The 14,226-nt window shown below is 38.8% G+C and overlaps 1 long non-coding RNA gene across 1 annotated transcript in view; it reads right to left on the minus strand.

The window, feature by feature from the left end:
• LOC110392320 overlaps positions 1-14,226 on the minus strand; it is a 30,010-nt gene that overhangs the window by 1,259 nt on the left and 14,525 nt on the right. The gene's annotated exons all lie outside the window — the stretch shown is intronic.

A 14,226-nucleotide genomic window follows, 5' to 3' on the forward strand; every position in this document is an offset into this window, starting at 1 on the left:
TCCAAAAATAGGATTACTTTTGTGTGTTTAAATGGGAGAGGGGGGGGGAAAAGCTTGGGTTAAAATAAATATTTCACTTGGTTCTCCATTACATGTGTGAGAGTGACTCAGATTATTTTTTTTTCCTTTGAGTGTTGAGCTACATTTACTACCTTCCAGGAAAGTGCCACAACCGTTGGATCACAGGGATTCTGTCATTCAGTGTTATTAATGTCTTCTTCTGATGTGTTTTATCTTGTACAAATTTGAAATATTTAGAAAGACAAACCATTCTAAGGGAGTGTAGAAATGTTTAAGCCAACAAATAATTCTCCCTGGCTTCGTATTTCATTCAAACTGAAACAGCTGGAACGTAAGAGGCAGAAGAAGAACCAGCTTGAGAAAGCCAACAGGATAAAGAGACTTTTTCTGAAAGTCTGAGAAACCCTGTTTAAATTTCTGTAGGAGTGGAAGTACCTGGGAGTTGTGGATGAATGGCTGGATGTATCCAGACTATAAGAAAGAAAACATGCAAAGCAGTGGCTCCATCTCTCTACTTCGAAACCTGGCCTTGACTTTTCCCAGAAGAAAACAGTTAGCAAATGTGGGGCCTGAAGAGCTTTGGGACTAATGGGAGCACATTTTTCAAGTAGGAAAGTATTTACAGATCCACAGATGTGTGTTCACACTTCTACATGCTGTTTCCATCTTTTGTTTGAAATTCAGTTGTTGAAATGTGCTACTTCTATGATGTTTGATATCCAAAGCTTCTCTTGAGACCTATGTTTCATAGTACATCACCTCTCGTCTGGGCCAAATGAGATTTCAGGGATTTGGTTCTTTTGAAGTTCAGTTTCCTTTCTAAATACAGGTAGCCAGAATAACCTGAATGAGAGGTATTTTTTATAACTCCGTCTTAAATATATTACTGCTGTACTTATTGTGCTAAATGCTTCTGTTAGGCAGTGGTCTCTGAGCTATCTGATGTAGAGTGACTTGTGGATATGCTAGTACTTTTCTCTAAAGCACACTAGTGGAACCACACTATGCAGCACTGGAGAGACACTCGTCTCTGACTCCTGTTCTCTCATAATTACAACATGTGTGGTTTCTTCAGTGAGAAGTACATGAAATGATCTTAAAGTTGCATTTCTGGAACCATGTAGGACTTGCTGGGATTGTATGGGAAGATCGTTTAGCATAAAGGATGTTCTAGTGCAATTTCATCTGTGTTACCTTCATATATCCCCGGAACAAGTTCTCTTCAGCATGAAGGAAGAAAATTAACTGGCAGCCTTACAGACTTGCCTAATTTTCCTATCCTAAATCATAATTTGGAGGAATAACTTGTTTTTGGCTAGTACTGTGAATCAAGATATATCATCCTCAGAAATTTGAGTGAATGAACTATGGAGGAGACCCCTTAAGGTATTTTTGTTGTTGTTGTTGTTGTTTGTTTTTGTTGCTATTTTTTTCTAATATTTTACTATATAGAACCGTGTGACTTCAAGAATCTTATACAAATATACATCCTCGCTCTTATTATCTCACATCTTCGAACAAAATGTCATCTGACTGTTATCTGACACTCCCAGGTGCTATTATTACAGTACAATTAGTTCACCTTTCTAACAGTGTACTTTTGTCTGATATCTATTAATCTTGGTAGTTGGAGGCTTAATTCCAGCATCAGATACCACAGTGCAGACATCCATCAGTGCAGCTGTTGAAATCTTCACTAAATATCTTACCTATCATAATGGAGATTATGGAGGCTCCGCCAATATGATCTGCAAAGTTTAGGGAGTGATTTAACTCCCCATAATGTGCATGTCCATACACAGTCTTATGAATCTTCCTCTAGTCTTTGGTGACAGCGTTGAGTGAACATTGCATGCACTGAATAATTCACATGTAGACACCTAAATTCAAGCTTCAGAATCTGGACATTAAGTCCACTCAAGACACCCTCCCTCTGCATAATAAAATGATTTTATTTAGATATATCTCTCTCAGTAGCACTCTCCTTTACACAGTACTTCAGACTTCATTACATAAAAACTCCCAAGTTTTGCAGGAGTATTTTGTATTATTGGAAAATAAACTTTTGAGCATATTTTTTCTTCCTCAGTTTCAATTTGGCTACTTTTAGTTTGCCTAGCCAATATTTTTTCTTGTGAACCTCTGCATACTTAAACATCATCTGACACTTATGACAAAACTATTATCAAAACATTCTATTCACATCTTAATTTTGTCCATCTGTAACCTGCATTTTTTGTATATTTTCCCCCTTATATCTATGAGACACATTCTGAATAATCCAAAGGACCCTGATTAAACATGCATATTGTATGTTATGATCAACTAAAGGCTAAAGAATGTCAAATGATTTTTTTCCATCAATTAAATGATCACAAATGGTCCTTAATTTCTCTTATAGCCATTCCAGGGATAACTTGATCCCCTGATGCTTGAAATTTAAATAGAACAGAAGTGAAAGCATGTATAGGAGGCATCCCCTTATTTCCATCATTTTTTAATGTGTTATCCATCGTGAGATGAAGATGTAGACAAAGACTGGAAGTAAATCCATACACACACTATGAAGATCTTGCCCTGGCCAGAGCCAACCCTGGTCCAATCTCTAAGTTCTGAAAATGCATTAGTGTGTCATTGCACTTCAGTGATAACAGCAGAGTCTCAGCAGAGCTCAGCAGGTTTGGTATAGCTCTAAGCTAACATAACCAGCTCACTGACAGATCGGACCTGGCTCACGTCCACATACCCTGGAGTACAGACAAAATAAGTTCAAGTCTATCTGCACGTGTTCATAAAAGCAAAAGCACAGCTGCACATCCTAAAAGAGAAAGGGAGTGGCTCAGGCCAGAAGCTCACCCTACTTCCTGCCTAAAAATGGAAAGGGAACTGAATTTTCAGGGGGCGGAGGAGAATTGTCTGATTTGATGACACAGTACACAGAGTTGTGCAAGGAGTTTGCCTTTCAGAGAGGCATGGAGCTGAACTTCCCCTAGCACAGAGCTATTGCTAAATGTTACAGTTAATCCTTCAGGGTACGATTCCTATGTTAGCCTTTGAGCCTGCATTAGATCATCCAGCTGTAGGAAGGAGAAATACTTGGCAGGAAAGAAAGGAAAGTAAGGCAATATGCATATGTATTTGGCTCCATCTTCCTCCCAGATGAACACTACAATTTTATTTCTTTCAGGTAGGCAGGAAAATCTGTTAACAATTTAGCTTTGTCTGTCTCATCTTTGTGAATTCACTTTATTCCTAGTAAGAGCAGAATTTATAATAATCAGATTTTCATAGTAACGTAGAATCATTAAGGTTGGAGAAGACCTCCAAGATCATCTAGTCCAACCATTAACTCATCACCACCATGGCCACTAAATCATGCTCCTAAGTGCCACACGTAACTTTTATGTAACTTGTTTAAAGAATTTCAACTTAACTTCTTGGTTTAAATTTTCCAGACAATTTAAGCTAAGCTTGCAGATAAAGTGTTGTATCTATTACCAACACAAAGACAAGCAAAGTCATATTTAAGGCAAATTTATTAAAATATACACAATGTTATTTGTTGCCTGTTGCCTTAACTTACATTATTTTAGGGCACTAAAATCAGCATTTTGGAGAAAAGTTGTACTTAGCAACAAAAACGGGGAATAATTTCTCCTGGGTGTGTATTCATAATTTCCCAGTAATACAGATTCAACCTATATTTGTCTGCTGGATTTAAATTGGTCATTTTTAAATTTTAGATTTTTCTTTTAAAGTAAAAATTTGACTAAAGACAAATTTCTATATTTTAACACAAGGATTACTGGGAAAAAAGTGCTCTTACAACTGACATATCATTCTAAAAATTCACAACAAACAAGCAAACAGCACCTGAAATGCAGAGAAGTTGTGCTGTCCATAAAATTGTACCGGAAACAACCTCCCTTTTTCTGCAGGTTCAGCACTCCAGAAATGTGTGGAAGGACAGGACTGGCTGAGTCAGAAGTCACCTGCAGGTGACTAGAGAAAGCATCTGTGTTCAAAGGTAGATAGGCTAAATAGAGAATTGTTTATGTTCTACTCTGAGTAACAGAGGTAGGATGAAAATCTATTCTGCCTAAAAGACACGGAATTAGATGTTAAGCAATTATGTACTTATTTTTTCATCAAGTTGAAGGGGTTTGAAATTATAACAATTTACAAATAAACTTCCCAAATTTTCTAGGAAATATTTCAAGATGTATCAGTAATAATTTCAAGCAAAATAGGATTCCATCCACTACTGGACATAGTTCATTATCCACAGAGATCAGCAAATATGAAAAAAAAACACTTAAAAATAAAAAAAAACTTTTCAGCCTTGGGCCAGTAATAGGGTAAAATCAAGAACAATTAGAGGGATTAAAAATGCTTTATCATTTCTCTTTTGTCACTCTTAAAGAAAAAAAGATAAAATATCCATTAAAGGCACAGAGCATACCTGAAAAACTTCGTCAGGATAGAGACTGTTTTTAGAAGCAATTTCTTAAGAAAAAAATTAGCAACTTGCATGTATAAAATGGTAACGATAAATCTAAAAGTCATTTTCAAAGACACTAGTTGCACAAAGAGTTGCCTGTTATTTCTTGTTATGTCTGTAATCATCAAGATAGGTTTTGCTTCTTGTTTTTGGTTAAGATTTCAATCAGCCATTTTTTATTGTATCTATCACACGCGTAATTATAATAAGCTCCAGATCTCTAACTTGGCAATAGTTTTCTAAACAGAAACAAAAGACAACACCATTGCAAGACGCTCAGTAAATCTGGAATGATTTAGCTTTAGCTACTCTACTGAAATATTATGAGTTGTCTTTATAACCCAGGTAGAGAGCAACTCATTTATTTTCTATCCTGTATTCTTGACTTGTACACTTCTGTACTTTAACTACACCTTGTAATAGATTCTAACAATTCTATACGTTAACATTCAGAGGATTTGACTGGTGCTTTTCTTCAAAATTAGGCCAATATGTACTTAGTTTTAATCCTAAAGAAAATGAACGTATCATTGACAAATCACACTAATGCAAACATTGAGAACAGAAGAGTGCTGGAGAATATTTCCATTGCTGCTGGAAGAAAAAAAAAGCCAGCTAGGAATTATATTTAGAAAACTATCAGATCAAAAAGAAAAGACATTAAGTTCCTGATTTTATATTCAGTTTTAAGAGTTTCCAATTTCTGCCAATATGCAACATAAATTACAGATATCTCAGTGCTGTTTCTATTATTCTTATTCCTCCACTTGAATAATAACGCACAAAGCAAAACAGTTTGGTTTACGGCTTAATCCAATGAGGTACTGAGCTCACTTCTGAAGATGCTGGGAGGTAGAGACATCTTTTCGAGTATTTATAAACAAGAAGCTGAGGGAGGACTTCAAATTTTGAATTCCAGAGAGAACGTGGGGTCAGCATTGCAAAGATTAATGATCAGTATTGATTAGAGCAATCAGTATGTCTACATAAGCATAATCCAAGTGAAAACATAAAGCAAATTTATCCAGCCCCTCCCTCTCCCCCCCCCCCCCCCCAAAAAAAAAGCCATTACACATCTCAGCAAAGCTGCAGAAAGCACTGCATACTTCCACAAGAAGAGGAACCCTCAGATGGGCTTCTGGGGAGCAGAAGCATTCAGAGGGCTTCTCAGCACACCTGCAGAACTGTGAGTTACAAGAAACTAGAAGTCCATACCCCTCTTAAAGTAGGTTCTTTCTCTTTGTCAATCTGCTCAGAGAAAGATATACTAAGTATGAGTGGTATACGTGGAGGGAGTAAATGGGCAGGGAGGCAGGAAAACCCAATCATGGATTCCCTGTGGAACGTATGATCACCAGATGTGGGTGATCTGAGGCAGTACCCTGATATGATAGAACAGTTCCTGACTTGATCCTCTGAAAAATGCTGATGCGCTTCTCAATGAGTTCTTCTCCCTACTGCTTGATGAGGTTAAGGAGACTTTGGACCTCCTTTCTCCGTGTTGTGGTTTAACCTAGCAGGTGGCTAAGCACCACACAGTCATTCCCTCACTCCCCGCCTTTCCCAGTGGGATGAGGGAGAGAATGAGGAAAAAAAAGTAGAACTAATGGGCTGAAATAAAACTACTTACTAAAACAGAGAAAATGAAAAGGATAATAGTTACGGCTATTTATATATATATATGAATGTATATAACAAGTGATGCACAAGCAATTGCTCACCACCCCTCAAATGATGCCCAGTTGGCCCCCAGGAAGCAGAAGAGAGAAAGATGAACTCCCACCCACTTCAGAACTCCTTCCACGTGATGTCATGGTGTGTGGAATATCCCTTTGACCAGTTTAAGTCAGCTGTCCTAATTCTGTTCCCTCCCGGTTCCTTGGGCCCTTTGCTGAGAATGGCCTTGGCTCTGTACAACAGTGCTTAGCAGCAACTATAAACACTGATGTGTTATCAACATTGTTTTCCTCCTAGAACCAAAACATAGCATCATACCAGACACTCTGAAGAAAACAATTTTGTCCCAGCTGAAACTAAGGGGAAAGGCCCAGGTGGGTCACTCCTCCCTTATCACATCTGAGTTAAAAGTTAAGGCAAAAGGCCAAGCAGAGTTAGAGAGAAAAATGAAGTATTTTTACAACATTTGTCTTGTTAGCAAACTCATATTCACTAGCGACCCAGGAAAACCATACGGATGAAAAATACAGAAATACATAGAATAAATGAAATAGGTTCCCAAGAGAAGTAGTTGATCCAGGCTTCCTTACACAAGAGTGTATAAATATAATGAGATTAAATATTTAATTTACAGTAGTAAGGTCCAAAGGCCAGGTTTGTGCTACGTTTTTGACAGAGACACGCAGAAATAAATCATGGTGTGCAAAAGGGGTTATGATGTCAAGGAGATTCCAGGGCAAGGAGACAGACACCCAAAGCTGCCAGAAGCAGACAGTCCTCAGGAGAGCAGCTGACATGATGGAGTGGGGCTGGGAGCAGCCATGTAACACCCCCACATGTACATAGCCAGCCCTTATAGAGCACAGTGACCAGGGCATGGTGTGACATTTTGTGTAGCAGTTCCAGCTCCAGAATGGAGGGTGCAAGGTGGACTGCTCACTTCTCATCTGGGAACAGGAGGACACAGCAGTCTTGAAACAAACGTGGTGACCACCTGTCACAAGACTCAGGCTGAGGCAGAAACCCAGAGGGGCCACTATCCTACCGGGCTGACAGACCTCCTGAGGAGCAACAAAGCAGCCCAGACCTTCGGTTGTGGGGAACTCCAGTATCTGGAAGCAGGAAATTGGCATGGCTGAGCAAGGACTTCCTGGTCGAACTGCAGGATAAGGAAGGACATGTACAGACAGTGGGAGCACGGATGGGTGGCCTGGGAAGAAAATGGGAGTGCCATATGGATGTGTAGAGATCAGATCAGGAAAGCCAAGGCACAGATGGAACAGAATTTGGTGAGAGGTGAAAAATAATAAGAAGGGATTCTACAGTACATTGGTCAGAAGAGACAGGTCAAGGAGAGTGTACTCCCTCTGATAAATGAGAAGGGAGATATGGCAACAACAGACATGGAGAAGGCTGAGGTACTTAACAAGTTCTTTGCCTCAGTCTTCGCTGGCAGTCAGGCTTCTTGCGCCCCTCATATCACAGAATCACAGAATTGCAGGAGTTGGAAGGGACTTCAAGAGAGCATTGAGTCCAACCCCCTTGATAAAGTAGGTACCCTACAATAAGTCACACAGGTAGGTGTCCAGACATGTTTTGAATATCTCCATAGGAGACTCCACAACCTCTCTGGGCAGCCTGTTCCAGTGCTCTGTCACCTTTACTCTAAAGAAGTTCTTCCACATGTTTGTATGAAACTTCCTATGTTCAAGTTTTAGGCCATTGCTCCTTGTCCTGTCACTACACACCACCGAGAAGAGCCTGGCCTCATCCATTTCCCTCCCACCTCCCTTCAGATATTTATAAATATTAATCAGATTCCCCCCTCAGTCTTCTTTTCTGCAGGCTGAACAGACCCAGGTTACTCAGCCTTTCCTCATACGGGAGATGAACATCCCTGAACCTCGAAGTAGGGGCCAGGAGAGCAAAGTCCCTCCCACTCTAAGAGGGCAGCAATTCCAAGACCGCCTCATGAGATTCAGTGTGTACAAGGGACCTGATTACATATATCCAAGGGTCCTGAAGGAGCTGGCTGATGTGGTTGCCAAGCCACTCTCCTTAGCAGTTAAGAAGTCAAGGCTGTCAGGCAAAGTTACTGGTGATTGGAGAAAGGGAAACCAATGAAACTACACAGGTAATGGTGAAAAATAGTGTTTTGTAGCTGAGGATTTCCTCTATCAAATAATGTTATTGCACTCTTTGTATCCATTGTAGTTTCCACAGAAATAAATGAGGTATTACTTTTGGAGTGATCTCCATTTTATATACTGAAAAGCAGATAAAATCCCAAACAGGCATACCTAAGTATCAAAGCGCTTAAAAATAATAATTTTTTAAAAATCCTCTAATTCTAATTTATTAAACTTAGGTGACATGGCAGCCTGATGCAGCAACAAAAACTGACTGTGATCCTGTATTCTAACAGAACAGAGCAGCATGATGTTTTCCCATTTTGCATTATCTGTGGAAAGTTTCAGCATAGGTGTCACTGGTCTTTCCTATGTGTGCCATGGCCAGTCGCATCATATGTTCACTGGTTACGCAGTTTGACGCTGTGCTCATCCATTTATCCTCCAAAATTCCCAGCACAAACAAAAAGACACCACTTGCATCATAAGCTCAGTGACTCATACCGTAACATCAGGCTTCCTCTTTATTAGACCTGGAACAACTGGCTTGACCCAAGATGTAACAACTGTTTGTAGAGGAGAGAAAAAAATCTGCAATTTCCCTTAAGCAAAAGCAGAACTGGTAATAAGAAACGTCAGCTTAAGTGGGTTAACAGGGTCATGGAATCATTTACGTTTTGTCTGGCATGTGGGTTTCTGAGTTTCTGTTTAGCTTTTAAACAAAAGTGATTATTGTACTAGGAAAGAAGGGAAGAAAACCCCAACAACTTTTGTACAAATAATAGTTCTCCAAGTTAAGACAGTTAAAAAATCTCACTCCTGTATCTTGGAAACCATGCCACTGACTACAAACAAATGTGCTGTCAAAAGCACGGGGAGAAAACAATTAAGAATTCCTTGCAGATACAGCAATCAGTACTCTTTTAATCTGAGCAAATACGAATGCTCCTGTTATATTTTGTAACTACAATTTTTACTTAATAAATCAATTTTATTTTAACTTCAGAAGGTCTCCAATATTGCCAAATCAATTTTCTCAGCTATTTTTCTCTCTCTTGTCCACTAAGTTAATGCTCTGAATGTTCATTGCATTTGCATGATGAACATTCACAAATATTCTGTAGGAACATTTTTCTCCCTCTATTATCCTTAACATCTTTTTTTCTTCACACCTATACAACCAGTTACCTTCATGGTACATCTTCATCTACACCTGTACAATATCACTGAGGGTAATTCCCATGAGATGCCACTTAGATAAAAAAGCATCTTATTTGTTAATAATAACAATTTGAAAAACACAGATGAAATATAAGTTACTGTTCTTTGTCAATACTGAAATCACCATAAAAATGTCAAAGACATAAGTACATGAAAATCTGATGAATCTGAAAAGAATGTCAAGTTTTACATAGTTTACTCTTATCAGCCTAGCACAATCAAACTACATTCATAAACATCAAATGAAGCAGAAGCATGGTACAGAAAGGAAAACTTTTATTCTCTATCAAACGGAGATAAGAACAGGTTACCCAAGCAGGTTCCACAGGAATTACTAATAGATGTCTGGCATAGAAAGGGATTCAGTGGGAGTTAATAAATCTCAAGAACTATCAATAACCTTTGTGCTTCAAGGTTTCATTGCAATTTGTCACAGTGAACCAAGCACTACAGCCAAGGAAAAACAGGAGTTAGGCAATCCATAGCGTTCTGCTGGACATTCTGGAGAATTCTCATGAAGAAGCACCTTGAAATCTTTTGCCTCTCTGCCAGATTGACTACACAGAATCATAATCTCTCTTTTTTTCCTTTAGAGCTGCCTGGTTTTATTAAAAACTGTCATTGTTAATTAAAACAACTCAAGCTTGAAAGTCCAAATCTATATCAGTGCTGGCTGCCAGCACACAGAATTGAGTAATGCAAGTGTTAGTCACAGCGGCGGAGTAACAGGGTAATGTAAAACCTCTCCTTTTTGTTCACACCCCAGCATTCCTGGCATTTGAGCCTGGACTGCCATGGAAACAAGTGCTGAGTCAGACGGGGAGGATGGAGAGAGGGCTGCTCTCATGGCCTGCGCAGGGCAAGCCCTCTGCTCCTGCACCAGCAGAAAGCCACATCCATCCCACCATCCTGTTGCAACCAGGAGGCCCATATCTGGGCTTGCTGAGAGGTTTTAGATCTTAGATCGTATTACAGTAGCCAAGGGATTTTGGGAATGGCTTCTAAACAAGAGTACATTCTTTTAAGAAATTCATCCATCTCCTAACATTTTACAGCATTGCAGCAGAGTTTTATCTAGAATAGTTTTTTAAGTTATCCAGATGTCATGTGAAATATATGTCAGTGTCCATGGTCCAGACAGATTACAGAGGCTCCAAAAATCATACCCAGACCTCATCAGGGGTAAACTGACATCATCCTACTGAACTTGCTGACTGCACTGTCTACAGTCAAGATTGAGCTGAGAGCTGCCAATATGTGAGATATATCCCATCATCTGCAAATTTTGTACATCCTTTTATCAGCGTATAGAAAAAAAACCTGCCAGTCCTCAAAGGAATAATATGAAATTTAATTTCTCTTTGAATTGTTGGAAAGTTCAGTAAGTGATATTCATTTTTCCTGTGAGGATCCTTCCTCCTTCGTAAGTGCTCTTCTTTCCAGTATTTCCTCTCCAAAACTCTTGAAGCATTATATGAGCTCTATAATAAATCTTAGTTCTTATTCTTCCATGCTCAAAATACCCAGTACTTACTGTCATGGCTATGACTCAGTGGAGTCTGTTTATCTGACCGTATATTAGACAAATGAGAAAAAATTACTTTATGTATTGTTCTATTATACAAAGCTAGTGCATTAGACTTGATGGCTATCTAGTATAGCTCAGTTCTGCAGTACTGCAGACATTCTCAGGATTTCTGTTTTACTGGAATGCATCCACATAAAGAGTATGAAGCATGAATCATTCTGACTTAGTCAGCACATTACTTTTCTGGGAGGAGACTTGAAAAATAGTGTATCCATGTAAAACCAGAGCAAAATGTAGGCAACACTATAAACAGTACTTTCATTTAGTTGGAATTTGCCAAGGACCATAGGGCTAACATCTCTGCTCTTGCTAATCGGCAATTAGGTTAAGTGCTAAGACCTGCAATTTTGCAAGTCTCCAGATGTTACAGGAGCGTTCTCACTTCTCAAGATCAGACTTAAAATAAATTATGGGGTATTTAATAATGGCAAATGATCATCTTTATGTCTCATCTAGCTTTATGGACCATCATCAAACTACCAGAGGACAGTAAGATCACTTTAATTATAAACTTTGAGGAAGCCTTACTTATTATTCTTCATTTTCAGAGCTCCTATATGTCTGCTTGCTGTGTGAGTCAAAATCCCCAGGCACATTACACTACACTTGTGCATTAAACTGATCCTCTTAAAGCAACAGGATGAAAAGTAAGGAAAAGAACCCCTTACAGACTTTCCATGTGGAAAACTTTCTAGTCAGACATGTTTAAACACAAAATTGTATCCCTACGTTGCACCTCTTTTTTTTCCTCTAAATTCTAGACAACTTGGAAACCCACATTCTTTAATGGTAGCATTGCTTGCAGGTAAGTAAATCTAAGACATCTTTTGTGGTAGTTTTCATCATTTTAAAAAAAATACCATTCTTGTTCAGTAGTTAGTTACTAGTAACAGTATAGCCCAGTGATGTCTCCAAAATGGCCACAATTGGACATGTAAGGAAAAAGAGGATCAGAGAAAGCACGTATGATATGATATTTCACACATAATACTCTGTCTGCCTCCAGTGACTTTCAGATTTATTTTCTAAGTGCTCGTCCAATCTTTCTGTAAGCCCATGTAAATACTTTGCAAACACAACAACCTTTGGCAAAGAACTCCAAAGTCATAAAACCTTTTATATGAATAATCATCACGTTTTGTTTGTTTTGAAACTCTCTACTACTAGAAGATAGTAAAGGGGGATCAGCTGATGGGTGTCTCTTGTACTGAAAAATAAAAAACATGAATAGATCCCTAACAACCCTCTCTACAGCATTCATTGTTTTGCAGACATTTTTCATACACCTTCTAAGCTTTCTCAGAAAGTCTGGTGGAGTATTGGAACAGGCTGCCCACGGAGGTGGTGGAGTCACTATCCCTGGAAGTTTTCAAGAAAAGTGCAGATGTGGCACTGCAGGACGTGGTTTAGTGGGCATGGTGGGGATGTACTGATGGTTGGATTAGATGATCTTAGTGGTCTTTTCCAACCTTCATGATTCTATGATTACAGAGGCACAGGCACAGGATGTTTTGCTATGCTATGACTAATTTTCTGGGTGTTGCAGAACCACTCTGGTTAAGTGAATGGCTCTGTATGCACTGCACATTCCAATTTATTTGTTAGAAAAATGTACGTATTCCAAAAACTATCTCATCTACCACTGAAACGTTATACCTGAATTCAACATTACATTGCACCAAACAGCAGCCACAGTGGCAGTGCCTTCCATTTGGTGCTCACATATTTTTCAGACAATGGGAGCATACTTCTATGCTGTTTGCCATAGACACTGGTTTCGTTCTTTCTCATATGAATCAGAATTGAGGAGAAAGGGTAAATGCATGCTCAGTGCTTGTTCTTGCTGTAAAGAATGAAGATAATATCTGAACTGGATATCTGAATATTTCACCACCTTGCTTTTAGTTCCTCTTGATATAGCTCCTCCAAAGTCCCAACAGGAGCTTTTGGCAGTGATTCCTGTTCTCATGCATAATGTATGCAATGTTATCGCTCCTCATTAGATCCTATTGATTCACTTTGGTTTTAAAGGAATCCAGGATGAATACCTGTCAGTTTAAAGGAAAATCAGTGACATACTTTCTGCTTTCACAAATAATTGTGTAACTATTATAATATGCAGTGTAAAGACTTTTATTCATGGACAGAGAATATAGTCCTGGGAATATGAAATGTGAAGAGGCAAAATACATGTGAAGAAGGAAAAGACTCACAGGACTGCTAAAAAAAAAGACGAAGAAAAAAAAAAAGTAGCTGCAAAAAAAAAATTGTGGGCAACTGTTTTTCAAGTACTGTAAGAAAGAGCAAGGATGCCATGTTGGATAGCTGGCTTTAGATGGAATGCCAGAATAAGGTGTAGTGTGAGAAGATCAAAGAGAAGGACAGCAATTGTGTGGTGTACGGGCTGCCAGCACAGGAAGCTACAGTCAAGGCAACCAAGTCAAAGACACAGTGCAGTTATTTAAAAACAGAAATGAATTCAGCATGTCCCTGCTTGGCATTCAGATCTGTCTGTAACTCTGTAACTCAGGCTGGAAGTAAACTCCCATTAGCGGGAAAAGTAGAGGGAGAAACCATAAAATGCTTTGCAGATCTGGTTGTCTTTATCTTCATTAGTAAATCTAGCCAACCCAGCAAATCCATTCCAGTGTGTAAATGCTTCAGCAAACCATAAAGGAAATGGAGGAGAAAGTGGGAGGAGAAACACACAACAGCATGGAATAAAATGCGTTGACCATTAAAAATAGTTTTTCCCCCCCCCAGTTGTGTTAAAATGTCAACGGCAAAGTGGCAGTGTCTCTTGCATTGCGAAATAATAATTACCTTTTCCTGTGCATCATTCATAGAATTAAAGTCTAGAAGGATTCACTCTGCTAAGCAACTCAAGCTGCCTGCAGGACATAGGCCTTAGGTTTTCTCTAAATATTCTTTTGTTTAATCACTATTGGTAGACATAAAATGAGGACTTGAATCTCACAATTCATTGAAACAAAACTGGATTTTGATTCTTTATGAGCTTTATGACTGATTACATATACAGATATTCCTGATAAATAAACATGAGAAACAGCAAATTAACAGCAGAGAAT

Source organism: Numida meleagris, chromosome 1 (genome assembly GCF_002078875.1).
Source record: "Numida meleagris isolate 19003 breed g44 Domestic line chromosome 1, NumMel1.0, whole genome shotgun sequence".
Classification (NCBI taxonomy): Eukaryota; Metazoa; Chordata; class Aves; order Galliformes; family Numididae; genus Numida; species Numida meleagris.